The sequence below is a fragment of the Vicugna pacos genome, unplaced genomic scaffold, assembly GCF_048564905.1.
Source record: "Vicugna pacos unplaced genomic scaffold, VicPac4 scaffold_18, whole genome shotgun sequence".
NCBI classification, from domain to species: domain Eukaryota; kingdom Metazoa; phylum Chordata; class Mammalia; order Artiodactyla; family Camelidae; genus Vicugna; species Vicugna pacos.
The window spans coordinates 4,456,390-4,457,254 of NW_027328739.1; positions in this window are offsets into that span (position 1 = coordinate 4,456,390).

Here is an 865-nt window from a genome sequence, read left to right on the forward strand (position 1 = left end):
TGCAATTGTGTAGAGCCAAGAGTCTAAAATTTTCACTTAACCAAGCCCTAGAATTCTACATTAGATACCTGAAATTACCTGACCAGTAGAGATGAAGAAATACAGTAAAAGGAAAAGGAAGTACCATTTTCAGTTCCAAAGAAATTGAAGGCCCTAAAGATAAGCTTTCAGACAACTAGACTGCAAAACGCTCTCCAGAGCAAGTATTGAAAATGGAGGTGAGGGAAACACTGAAGAAAAACAGTGTCTCAGAATCACAAAAGGCAGAATACCAGAAAAGGGGAAGAGAAAGCCTAAAGACGAGCCAAATATTATCAGAAAACTCAGTGGATGAGAAAATATCAGGGCTAACATTCCGTCCTAAGCACACGAGATATTGCAGAGGGACGCGTGAATGACTTTGAAGACAGGGGAACAGAAATCCCTCGGTCAGAAGCACACATAGGAAAGCAAGTGCAAACCAATGAAAACATTGCTGTTGAATCCTGGTTGAAGACAAGGCATGAAAGACTAAAATTCGAAAGAGTCCCAGATGGAAAAGCAAGAGATAAAGAAACAAACAATGTTTGAAAATTTATGTGTAGAAAAATCAGACTGAAACCTGCTGAAAGCCAAGATAGAATCATCTAGGCGAATTCAGGAAGTACACAGCGTCCAAAAGAGGTGGAATCCCAATAGACTTAGCAGCAGCTGTATGATCCAAATCAACAAAGTTCATGAGCATCCCAGGGATTTAAAATGCGCCTGGAGGAAAGCAACATAGTCACAACAGAACCTCCAGAGGGGATTCCGCTGCTATCTCAGCAGCAATATTGCAGGACAGGGAGGAGTGCCAGGACATAGACCATAGCTTGAATGGCAAAAT